Source organism: Anthonomus grandis, chromosome 1 (genome assembly GCF_022605725.1).
Source record: "Anthonomus grandis grandis chromosome 1, icAntGran1.3, whole genome shotgun sequence".
NCBI lineage: Eukaryota > Metazoa > Arthropoda > Insecta > Coleoptera > Curculionidae > Anthonomus > Anthonomus grandis.
In genome coordinates, this window is record NC_065546.1 from 8407118 (window position 1) to 8420418 (window position 13301).

At 34.6% G+C, this 13301-nt stretch overlaps 1 protein-coding gene and 1 long non-coding RNA gene across 2 annotated transcripts in view; one reads left to right on the plus strand and one right to left on the minus strand.

Annotated features, from left to right (window-relative positions):
• Positions 1-13301, minus strand: part of LOC126745866 (uncharacterized) — a 103685-nt gene that overhangs the window by 45013 nt on the left and 45371 nt on the right. The gene's annotated exons all lie outside the window — the stretch shown is intronic.
• LOC126745937 (uncharacterized) lies at positions 4311-7611 on the plus strand. Its single transcript, XR_007663758.1, has 2 exons — positions 4311-5035; positions 6807-7611. It is a non-coding gene; the product is annotated as an uncharacterized LOC126745937 (long non-coding RNA).

The following is a 13301-nucleotide window of genomic DNA, read 5'->3' on the forward strand; positions in this document are numbered from 1 at the left end:
GTAAAAAGCTTCAAATTTTTAAAATTTAAAGAAAAAAAAACAAAAACTTTGCACACAATTTTTTTTTAGGTATTTTTTTAGGCTCACCCCCTAAATGATACGCACCTGACTAAATAATGAAAATTATGAAATGACAACTAAATTCAGCATATCAAAATTGGGAGAATACCAAAATTTAAAATTTTTATATCTACCCGTTTCGAAAATAAGTGGAAAAAACCATCTTCAGGTGCCCCCTTCAAAAGGGGCGTAGCTCCCTTGGGGGACGTTTGCCGATATATGTTTATAGGAAAAAATGAGGTTATTTTTGACCAAAGAATACAGGGTTCGCGTTTCGTCCACTAATTTTGGGACACCCTGTATAAAAATACAGGGTGTTTCAAAATTCACTACATATAATTTAAGGGCGTATTCCTGAGGTCAAAATAAGACTTTTTTCCTATAAACATGGGTCCTAAAATGCACCCCCTTCAAGCTACAGCCATCGCAAGAAGTGAAAAAAAAATCGATTTTTTAAAACTGTGTCTACAGTTTTGCATCAAATTTAACAAAATTTGGAATACCCCCGTTATTATAGGCGGTATATTTACTCTTTATCTTAGAAAAGGCGTAAAACTAATCTTAAGGGGTAAACTGAGGGGGTGCACACTTTGACGGCCAAATTTTTATGTGTACATACATTTTTTTTTAAATTAAGCTACACCAAAAAATAGACTATACAAAAATTTAAATTTTTGGTCTCTTGCATTTTTTTCATACGACTATTAGTTTTTGAGGAAATCGCCGGTGAATAAAAGGATAGCAATATCGTAAATTAAAAATCAAAGAAAAAATTTACGATTTAGGCTGTGTTTCGCAATTGTTGACATTTTTATTTTTGAGGTTTTAGTAGTAGGCTGTGAGTATTTGTTTTAGACATTTTTTAACTTGCTTGACATTTGTTGTAAAATAAATTTACTGTCATTGTTGACTTTGTTTAATTCCAGTAGTTTACTTCCCGTTTTAGATTGGTGAAGTGTAGTTTTTATTCCCATCTTTGATTTCTAAACGCTAACATTGCTAAAATGGAAAATGAACGTTATTCATTCGAACATCTTGCAGACATCCATTTTGTTTATGGTCTTGCTGATGGTAACGCGTATGAAGCTCAAAGATTGTATCAGTTAAGGTTTCCTAATCGCCGACTCCCGAATGTACGAACATTTTCAGAGTCACATCGGCATCTTAGGGAATACGGTAGTTTTCGGACTCCCAGGAACAATGCAGGCAGACCGCAACAAGCACGAAACCCAGTGACAGAGGAGCAAATTTTGAATGCCATCGACGACGATCCTGGCCTAAGCACCCGACAAATAGCTCGGAATTTGGATGTTTCTCATGCAACTGTCTGGCGGGTTTTGCACGAAAATAGCTTGTATCCATACCATATTCAAAGAGTTCAAGCTTTGCTACCTCAAGATTTCCCAAGGCGCTTACAGTTTGCAAGGTGGTTACTTCAGAGATGCGCGAGAGATAATAATTTTTTATCAAGTATTCTACATATTCACAGACGAAGCTCATTTTTTGCGGGAAGGGGTGGTGAATTTTCACAATGTGCATGTTTGGGCAGCAGAGAATCCGCACGAAATTAGGCAATCTCACCACCAGGAGCACTTTATCCTTAATGTATGGGCAGGTTTAGTGGGAGATGAGTTAATTGGTCCTTTCTTTTTTCCTAGAATTTTAGTTGGCGACACTTATTTAGACTTTCTACAGCACCATTTAAATGGTTTACTAGACAATGTATCTTTAAATGTGTGAGCGAACATGTGGTTTATGCATGACGGTACCCTCCCTATTTCCGTATAACAGTGCGTGACTATTTGAACTTTGTGTTTCCTGAGAGATGGATTGGTAGAGCAGGCCCAATACCATGGCCTTCACGCTCCCTGGACTGCAATCCTCTGGATTTTTTTTTCTGGGGATATGTAAAAAGCCTCGTCTATAATCCATCGCTCGAGGTCCTAAGGCAAAGAATTATTGATGCCTTTGAAACACTAAGAAATACTCCCGGAATTTTAGAGCGAGTAAGACAATCTATGAGAAGACGAATGGAGGCTTGTATTGCAGCAGGGGGTGCGCATTTCGAGCACTTTTTTTAAAAAAAATATTTGTTTCTCAGAAGTTTATTGTTTATTAAAAAATAATTAATTATTATGTTAATAAATGTTAAATAATTTTTTAACCAATTTTTGTATTTTTATAAACCGTAATTCTTTAATGTAAATAATTGTTCATCAATTTATTGAAAAAACCTCAATAACAAAGTTTCAACAATAGCAAAACCAGTCTACCTATTTATTGTTAAATGTCGTGCCGTTTAAAAAATGTCCTAAAACAAATAGTCACAGCCTACTACTTAATATTATCTGTTTAAATTTTAATTGTTACGTTATTGGTAGCCTTTTATTAATCGGTGATTTTCTCAAAAACTATTCGCATTATCAAAAAAATGCAAGAGACAAAATTTAGATTTTTGTATGGCCCATATTCTAGGGCTGCTTAATTTTTTTTAAAATGTACATAAAATTTTGGCCGTCAAAAGTGTGCACCCCCTCAGTTTACCCCTTAAAATTAGTTTTACGCCTTTTCTAAGATAAAAAGTAAATAGACCGCCTAAAATAACGGGGGTATTCCAAATTTCGTTAAATTTGATGCAATACTGTAGACGCAGTTTTAAAAAATCAATTTTTTTTACACTTCTTGCGATGGCTGTAGCTTGAAGGGGGTGCATTTTAGGGTCCATGTTTAAAGGAAAAAAAAAGTCTTATTTTGACCTCAGGAATACGCCCTTAAAATATATGTAGTGAATTTTGAAACACACTATATATGACTGAAATCTTAAAAGAGCGGAAGAAAATAAATTTTCAAATGGGTTATTAAAATATTGTATCTAAAGCTACAACCAGGTACCGTAATAAATTATGGCATTATCTAACAAAATGTTTTCACTGCTGTTGGGTAGACCTTTTGTTCGCTCCTTTCCATCCGGTTTTTCTGATTTTCAGTTTTGATAAATAGATAAACGATCACGGATGTGCGTCCTGATATGTGGGACTTAGTGTTGTTCTAGTCATTGGCCTAGATTTACTAATAAAATACATAATAATTGGGTATTATTGTCACTTTGAAATGTTTTGCAAATTTCAACACTTAATTTAATTAAAAGATTTGTAGGGTTCATACATTTATGTTAAGCCAGAATTGACTAAGAAGCTGAACTAAAAAATAATACACACTCTTGCTTCAGGTATTTGTGAAAATGATCTAATTCAGATATTATATGTCCCTGGATTTATTAAAACTTTAGTAACATAATTGATGACTACTTATTACACCATCCTAGATCTGAAAGTACTGTTTCAGTTTGAATAGGACTAAAGCACTTTAATCCTATCTTTCATCATATTAAATCTAAAATGAAAATTGTGATTTTAATTACAGCTGCGGAAGCCTCATAAAATATATCTTCTTTTACCCCAGACCACAAATTTCATTAATATCTAATAAGTAGTGTAGTAAACCAAGTATTTAAAGCTCTCTGATTCTGGTTCTCCGTGATTCTTTCATTCTGGATGTCAAACACAGAGGTGACGTAGGCATATTCTAGAGTGTTTTAGAAGTGTATTCTGTATATATATATATATATGTTTTAGATCAGTATAATTTAAAAACTGATAATGCATTTGCATCTTTATTTCATTCTGGATCCAGAATTATTGTATTTAAATCTTCTAAATGTTATTAGGAAAAAAATTATATTGCCTCGTGTTTTTCTATTGCTTAACACCATTTAGGCTACTATTAAGATGAGTTTTAAAAAGTGTATTTCACGACTTAGTAAAGAAATTGAAAAAAACATTGCCTGGTATGAGGATGTATGGATCGATCTTATTATCCCGGTAATAAAAAACTGCATTTAATACAATTCCGAATGTCCTGAGGTATTGATCATCATCATCCAAGAATCGTTGATGTTCTTCCTCAGTGTCATATAAATCTTAGGCTGTTGCTTAGCTGGTATAACCTTCTAACCTATAATGCTGGAAGCCAAAAACAAAGAGTCCATTTATTATAATTAAATCAATATAAAAAAATATTGAAAATGATGTAATGTGATAATCATGAGTCTCTAATGACACTATTGGTATGTTTCTGCAGTATTCCTTAATGCAATGATGAATTTTGACGTTTAAACGCTTTAAAATCATAAATGCATCATATATGTTAGAATAAAATAGATTTCATAGTACTAAGACCATATTTAAAGGTCCGACTTGTATAATTTATTGCTTATTATTATTTTTAAGAAATGAGTTTCACGTTCGCCGCCTCGATAATGTTATCGTCGTCGACGATTGATAAGGTTAAGTTATAGTGTCTTTATTTTGTAAATACAGTGGACTTCGGATATAACAAACCCGTTTAAAGTGAACATTCGGTTATAGTAAACGCCCATTCAAATACCCAAAAAAACTACCATAAGAACAATGTAATTTTTTCGCCGTTGTTTTGTTTTCAGTGGCATTTCACTTCACGCGTTACTTACTGTGAGTTATTTATATGAGTGTTTTGCTGTTTTGTGCTGGGTGCTAAGTCTTGGATAGTCAAAATGGAGAAGCAAAAGCGTAAAGCTTTAACATTAAAAGAAAAATATGACATTATTCAGTGGTGTTAAACAGAGTGATATTTGTCGTGAATTAAATTTGCCAAAATCAACCGTTTGCATAGTTTGGAAAAAGAGGGAAGAGATTTTATCAGCATATGGTAAAGTTAATGCAAAGTGTAAAAGACTTAGAAAATCGGCTCATGAAGGGGTTGATAGAGCACTTTTACAGTGGTTTACACAACAAAAAAAGGAAAACGTTCCATTAAATGGTCCTATTCTTCAAGAAAAAGCTAGTGAAATGGGTAGTAAAATTGAAGGAAAAACTTTTGAATGTTCTGGAAGCTGGATTGAACGTTTTAAGAAGAGACACTGGAGGGAAAATTATTGGTGAGTCTGCATCAGTTGACATGGATGTTGTTAATAACTGGTTTAGTACTGTTTGGCCCGATCTGCGGAAGAATTACAGCAGTAATGACATTTTTAATGCTGACGAGACCGGACTTTTCTATAAACTAACTCCAGATAAAACGTTAAAATTTGTTGGATAAACCTGTGCTGGTGGAAAACTTTCTAAAGTTAGAATAACAGTGCTAGTCGCTGCAAACATGTCTGGAACAGAAAAAAGAAAGTTGCTTGTTATCGGTAAATCCGCCAATCCTGCCAGTTAAATACAGAGCAAACAGTAAGGCATGAATGATATCTAATTTGTTTACTGAACAGTTGCTCCAGTGGGATGCAGAGTTACAGAAGAACAAGAGGAAAATATTAATTTTAGTCGATAATTGTCCAGCAAATCCCGAAGTTCCTCTAAACCAAATTAAATTGGTCTTTATGCCTCCTAATACTGCCCTGCTTAACGCAAAGGGCGTATCTGACATTTTATCGAAAATTGGGTTAAAGGCTTGTTGGATAGCTCATAATATATATCACCTTATTTGTAATGCTAAAAGGCGTATCTGCTGTCCATCTAACTTAAAAATCCTAATAAAATATTAGCTATCTGCAATACATACACATACTACTATGCCAAATGGTCGTATCCAACAATTTTTACGCTAAAAGGGCATCTCTACATGCATTTTGTCACATTCGCCCTTTTAGCGTAGCATTTAGCAACCCATTTGTAGTTACGAAAATGCAAATACTTTAAATGTGGCATAAATGCTCCGCCTCTGATACTATAAACTATTAAATGTGTTACTATTAACGGCTGTCAGTAAGGCTCTTGTATACGTCTGTCACAGTCAAATCATTTTGGTGGCGTTAATTGAGTTGGTTCTTCCAAGATATGAATCCTTGAAGGAAGTAATATTTACGGGGAGAATCATAGCATTTAATGAATCTTTTGTACCAGTGGGGACTAAACAACAGAACAGGAAGCCCATAGCAGTTATTTGGCATGAAGGTGTGGCCGGACGCTCAAAAAATGATATCATTAGCACATTTTATTCATTCAACAGTGGTAAAGTTTTGGTAATAAATATGCAACATAATAATTTCTACAATTGGTTAGACCACAGCTCTCAATATAAAATTAAAAATATTAAACCAAGTCGACCATACCTAAATAAAATGGTGCACATCCAGTTTTCACGAGGGGCGGAGGGGAGTTTACTTTGAGTTACAAATATAGCTTTTGTGACGATTTTGTCGAGTTAAATTTTCTAAATGCCAGTGCAAAAAAAAAAGGATTTCCAGAGAAATAGGCTTGCGTTTTGGGAAAAATTACCGGTTCTTTCTGAAGAATCTGAAATGGTAGAAGAAGACATATGAGTTTTTTTGTTGAATCATTTGGAATCTTGTAAGATTTTTTTGAATTTGAGCCAATAAAACTGTATTTTAACGAATGTATTTTTATTACTTAATCACTTTTTATAAGTTGATAAAAATATTCAAATTTTATTCTATATGTATTAAATTTCATAGTTCAGACATCTTTTAATTTAATCAGCAAATGGTAAAACGATACTAAGGAAAATAGGCATATCTGCCATAACTCAAAATCTAAAAAGAAGTTGCAATTTTTATTAATGCCACTGATTTTTTAAGAAAAAATTACTATAAACTCCATACCTTTCATTTTAGTGAAGTTTATCGTAATAGGTGGCACGTTAAAAAATACAAAACCTTCATTATCTCAAAACACTGTTTTTTGCAGATACGCCCATTAGCTTATGGAGGGCAGAATACCAGTTCAAAGGTTCCTATGGATCAAGGAGTAATTCGTTCGAGCAACTGATAATGGACAAGATTTTTCAGTGAGTCTTTTAGATGCTGTAAACTTCATACATCTAGCTTGGCAGGAAGTAAGTGCAAAAACCATTGCAACCTGTTTTAAGCATGCAGGATTTTTGAGGTGGAAGATGAATCTGATTCAGACGATGACTTGCCCCTAAATGAATGGTTAAAAAAACATAGTAATCAAGAAAATACTGACATTCAAAGATCCGTTGAAGAGGAAATGATAAAAAGAATAAATGACTTTGACTTGCAAAAATTCATTTCTATTGATGACCATGTTATTTCAACCGAATCTATAACAGAGGAGCAGATTATCCAGTCAGTTTCAAAAGGTACTATAAAACTAAATAAAACTAACCTTTTGTCTTTTATTTTTTTTAGCAGTAAATGTAGAAGTCGGAAGTGAAGATGACGAAAACGATCAGGAACCTAATGAGGATGTTGAAATAAATATTCCATCAACTAGAGAAATGACGCAGAAAATGACGGAAATACGCACTGTCTTGCAATCACGTGGAGTTCCAGAAGAAGTCTGGAATAGTTTTTCTACCCCAGAGGGATAACAAGTTTTTCAAACAGACTTATACAAACCAAGATTTCTCACTACATATACTAAGTAGTTACAGACACGTAGATTATGACTTAGTAGCTATGTACATATTGTATATGTGTTATAAAAACTGTATGTGCTGTTTATCCTTATAATAAAAGCCAGTTATAATCTTTATTTTATTTAATAATTAAAATACATATTTGTATCTAGATGGGCACTTTTGAAGGTTTATGTGTTAAATAAACAACTGTGGCTGGAGCTTTTTAAGAAAAGATTATGATAGTCAGTCGGTTGTTGAATTCGCTTCGGGCAATATTTTTATACGGTTTTAATTTGCTTTTTACGCATTTCAGTAATAAAAGTAGTTTTACTGAAATTAGTTGTTTTATTTAAACTGTCCGATAACATATTATATACAGCAGGTGGAAAATCAGATGTCAAATATTATACAAGATAACTATTCATATAATGATTCGATCTATGTTACATCACTTCACGTCTCTAAAACGTTAAACCAGGCAAAAAATCTACCTGCGCAAGTTTATCAACTAGACGCATCCTCGTAGCTTTTTTATTCGAATGAGTCGTGTCAAACAAGTTTCAAGTTGTGTGTCACGACCTTACATAACCAAGTCATCATCAGCGGAAGTACCTTATAGAGATGTGTGTTAGTATGTCTATAGACGGACGGTAAATATTAGAATTCAACTGTGCGCTTCATTTTGAAAAAATTGAGGCTTTTTTAAGCAAATTAATCAGTTTAGTAGGTTTATTAAATATATAACCAAAGTAACGATATAATTTATGAGCATTTAAATCTAAAAATCCCAGCGCCAACAGTTCTGGTAAATAAGATTAAGTACTTGTCAATGCAGAACGTACTAAATGGTTTAATGAGGTGTTTTAACAACAAGCCTGTAAATCTTCTAATTGCTACCTGTATAATTCGCCTAAATAAACAATTAATCAGAGAAACGTGAACCTTGATGATGGTTTGACAGTTTGTGAAAGTAGCGGCGATAAATAAGGATAAAAATTGTTGGGTTGGGTTGGAGATAGGATGGATTAGTCAGCAGGTTGTCTTTTAATCATTTTCTGATAATGTACTGTAATTAACTTACATTTAATAAGCTTTGTATATGGGTTTGTCACTCTGGTATGAAAAGATATAAATTTAGTATGAAAAGACATTTCAAATCCTAGCACTGTCGTACTAATGACTTTTTTAAGGATGAAGGAATTATGAGAAGACGTGGCGACTAAAAAATATGAAAAACCTATCATGATCTTGAGAGGGGTCCGGTAAAGTCAAAGGGACGTCTAAAAACCGATTTTTTTTTGAAAATGTTTCTATAGAGTGTCAAAATATTGATAAAAAAGTGAGGATGATACATACGTTACGGACTCTACATAAGTTAAATACTTGATTTTGCTATAATTAAAAAATATATATATATATTGGGGCAATTTTGGAACTTTTTGGGGGCTAAAATTGTACATTTATAGGATTTTTTTATCGCTTTGTACCCCTATAATTACATATTTTGTAATTTACACACACGAAAAATAAAACAACCTTAATGGTAAAAATGGGAGTGGCTTCGCTATGTCCCCAGTAGTATATGTCTGGAACACTTTTTAGTTGGATGGGTTGACTGCGGACTCAATTTTAGATAATAAAGGCATAATATAGTTAGATTTTACATTACATGAACAAAACACATTTATCAGGTGTTAAAAAATAGGTATTATTTATTTAAATTATTATTTCATATTTTATGTAATTTTTAATGTTGAAAAAAAACATAATTTAAGATATTTAATTATTAATAGGTAAATAATACCGATAAGGTTTAATGTAAATTAACTTATAGTCAAAACAATATACAGTGGTGGTCAAAAGTATGGAAAAGTCGTCAAGTTTCCCCAACGAATTATAAATAAAATTCTTAAAAGCGTAGACACCAACAAAGCTTCTGGACCCGATGGAATTCCAGCCCTAATACTAAAACGTTGTGCAGACGAATTGACTCCTCCCTTATGTAGACTGTTCACGGCATCGTATAAGCAGGGCCAATTTCCAACAAGCTGGAAAACTGCTCGAGTGCAAGCTGTACCCAAAAAGGGTAAGAAGGCGATGCCCTCCAATTACCGCCCGATTGCACTAGTTATATCAAAGATTATGGAGAAAGCAGTCAACCAACAACTGTTAAGATATCTGGAATCATCTGGACTAATCAGCGATCATCAATACGGCTTCCGGAAGCTTAGATCCACCGGCGATATTCTGGCCTACGTCACACACTTGTGGACGGAGGCCATGGAGAAGCACGGCGAGTCCCGCTCATGTCGCTCTTGACATTTCCAAGGCATTTGCCAGAGTGTGGCATGAGGGACTACTAACCAAGCTCTCCTCAATCGGCATACAAAACTCATTATTGAATTGGATCAAAAGTTTTCTTGAACAACGAACAATCCAAGTAGCCGTCGATGGATACCTCTCCGACAAATTTAACATTAACGCTGGAGTCCCTCAAGGATGCATTCTACCCCCCACCTTTTTCTTGGTATATATCAACGATTTGCTAGGAACTACTGTCAATCCAATCTACAGCTTTGCGGACGATAGCACACTTATTTCCACATTTAAGTCCGCCAAACCAACGACAGCCGCAAGTTCTCAGAATCCTAGGCAGCAACAAGTAGCTTCAACCAACAACGATATTAGAGCAATCTTGGAGTGGGGCGATAACAATTTGGTCAATTTTAACGGTAAAAAAATGCAGGCTGCAGTATTTACGATGAAGACTAACCTTGGTGGCCCGGAGCTGGTTATGGCAGGAAAAACATTGCCAATGAAATCATCTTTGCATCTTCTAGGAGTCGAGGTCACCAACAGTGTGTCCTGGCATGACCACGTTGCCGAGGTCGCCAGAGCGGCTTCCAAAAAACTCGGAGTGCTTTTCAAAACGAAAAAACTGTATACACCAGAACAGCTGCTGACTCTTTATAAGGCTCAAATACGCCCTTCCCTCGAGTATTGCTCGCATGTCTGGAGCTCTAAACCCAAGCATAGTTTAAACCTGCTGGATTCTATACAGAAGAGAGCTATTCGACTTATCGACAAACCAGAACTGACAAAGAGTCTGGATAGTCTGGAGCACAGGAGAAAGGTGGCTGATCTCTGTTTATTCTACCGTTATTATCACGGTAAGTGCTCCTCTGAGCTGGCAGGCCTGATTCCACCCAGGCTGTTCCGGCAAGAAGGACGCGTCTAGCAGTTGTGGCTCATCAACATCGAGTCCACCTGCCTACCCCAAGGACGTCTTGCACAGTCTTCACTGGAAATGGCAGCCCACTCAGTTTGCAGTATTTCCCACAGTTGAGCCTTGTTTGAAATCGAATGGTTTCGAATCTTCCTGTCCAAATGATCCCATAAATTCTCTATGGGATTCAGATCTAGGGACTGTGAAGGCCAATCCATTAAAGCAATGCTCTGTTCATTTAACCAGTTTTTCACAAATTGGGACTTGTGTTTAGGGTCGTTGTCTTGCTGAAACAATAATCTCAATGGCATTTCCTCCTCAGCATAAGGCAACATGTTGTTCTCCAATATGTCTTTGTATAGAAAACGGTCCATTATTCCATCAATTTTAACCAGGGGGCCAACATCTGATCGGGAGAAACAAGCCCACACCATTACGCTTCCACCACCATGTTTTACCGTAGGCATTTGGTATTTGTGGCTGTACCTTATACGTTTTGGTCGCCGGACATAACGTCTCCCGTCACTCCCAAATAACTGAAACTTACTTTCGTCACTAAACAATACAGTATTCCAATTTTGGTGAGACCAGGTAAGATGATCTCGTGCAAATTACAAGCGGTCTTTTCTATTTTTCTTTGATATTAGTGGTTTCTTTACAGCAACTGTTCCAAAAAGCCCCACTTCATTTAGCCTTCTTCTCACCGTGCGAGCAGACACAGAAATCCCCATTTCACTCATAGAAATATCTCTAGAAGTTTTCTTTGGGTCGTTCATCGATATTCTTTTCATTACCTTCATAGCCCTTTTGGACAACTTTCTTGGTGTTCCTTGCTTGTAGGCTAACAAAACATTTCCTCTCTCTTCAAATTTTTTAATTATTTTTGAAACAGTGTCTTTTAAAATGTTTAAATTTTTACTTATTTTAATTTGTTTATAACCCTTCTGGTATAGTTTCAAACATCAGCTTGTAGTAAACAATTATTATGATTTTATTAAAGGTTTCCATACATTTGGCCACAGAGAAATAACTCCTCTTTCATCAAAACTAATAAACAACATTCTTTTGCTTTACCTCCATTGGAATTTCTTTATTTGCTGATAAGCTGTTTATTTATATTTTTGAGAGTTTTCGCATTGCGATATTTTCTGCATTTTTTGAAAAAGTTTAAAGTTTCCATACTTTTGGCCACCACTGTATATCTTTATTAATAAAACATTGATATAAATAACTAAGCGCAACCATAAGAACGTGTGGATGTGTGTACATAGGCCCAAGAGGTACTACCTGTTTGTGCCTATAATTCCCATTTCCTAACTATTATCCCATTCCCTAAATAGGGCTTAAACGACTAAAGTAACTCACTATTTATCGCCAACCCAAGGTTGCAATATAATATATGCACACCGCCCCATATATTATGAATAGGTACATGAATAAACAAATACTTACCTATTATAATGAGACAGGACAGAAAATTACGATAATCCTATTAGTACAGTAGCCACTCCCAATAAATAATTAAATAATATTTGTTGACGTAAATGACATTTGACAGTCTTTTTTATTTATGAATTAATCCGTATTTACACATTTGATATTCCTGGTTTGCGTATGGAAATTTGTGTTTATGACCTAAAGAAGTGATGCAAATCCTTCTAAGTCACAGAATTTGGTTACTTAAGGCTTTAAATTGAAATTAATAGCATATACAGTGTGTTCAAGATAAGGATGTCTATCATGGGGATCTCGGCAGCTATTATAGGAGATACGAGGTTGTTTAAATTAGAGAAAAGTTGCGCATTTTAGAGCCTAACAATACGCCGTTTAGAAAGTTTTAAAATTTTAAGTAGTTCCGGAGATATTCGAGAAAAACCGAAATTTTGAGTCCGAAGCCGATTTTGTTTGATTTTTTTCTGGCGTTATTTAAAGAGATATGGAAAAACAAAAGCCACTTTCTCATGGCTACTTTATAAGCTCTAAAAAATAACATTGCGAGATTTTTAATAACGCTAGAAAAAATTAAAAACGAAATCAGCAAATTTCGGTTTTTCTCGAATGTCTCCGGATCTACTCAAAATTTTAAAACTTTCTATACGGCGTATTGTTAAGCACTAAAATGCGCAACTTTTCTCTAATTTAATCAACCTCGTATCTCCTATAGCTGCCGAGATCTCCATGATAGACATCCTTATCTTGGACACACTGCATAATGATCAATGTGATGGCTAATCGCAAATAGAGTATAGTTAAGCCGGGTGTAATTGTGAATTATACATAAGTAGAAAAAATTCCTTTATAATTTTGCATTTTTTAACTTCATCCTCACTTTTTTATCAATAAAATGTTCAAACTCAAGATTCTATGTAAAAATTTTCAAAAAAAAATAGGTTTTTAGACGTCCCTTTAACTTTACCGGACCCAGAGAATATCTAGGATATGCTACAATCGAGAATACTTTTGCTAATAACGAAAACTTCATAATATAATAACTGGAGTGGTCTTACAGGAAAAGACACACAAAGGAAAAGAGACAGATGGTGTGGACCTTAGAACATTAAAGGCTAAAATTAGCATTGCCGTGGAACCATGG